We start from the raw sequence: 313 nt of genomic DNA on the forward strand, positions 1-313 counted from the left end.
AAATCAATTTATTCCCCTATTTTATCCATAAAAATCCAATAATTGCTTCTAGAAATTATTACTTTGGTAATTCCTTTGTTGGAAGTTTATATTTAGGCTAATATATAGCTAAGTTAATTTTTGCAAATTTTTACAAAATTATTTAGTATTTTTAAGGCTAAAATTGTATAATTGCAATATTAGCCCCTTTTTAGATTTAACTATGTTTTATATTCATAAAATTAGGTCTGGTATTTTTAAATAATTAATTATATACTATAAATCTTTTTAACACCTTTAATTTATTCACAGAAATTATTTTATTATTTTTATA

The sequence above is a fragment of the Nicotiana attenuata genome, chromosome 3 (genome assembly GCF_001879085.1).
Source record: "Nicotiana attenuata strain UT chromosome 3, NIATTr2, whole genome shotgun sequence".
Classification (NCBI taxonomy): Eukaryota; Viridiplantae; Streptophyta; class Magnoliopsida; order Solanales; family Solanaceae; genus Nicotiana; species Nicotiana attenuata.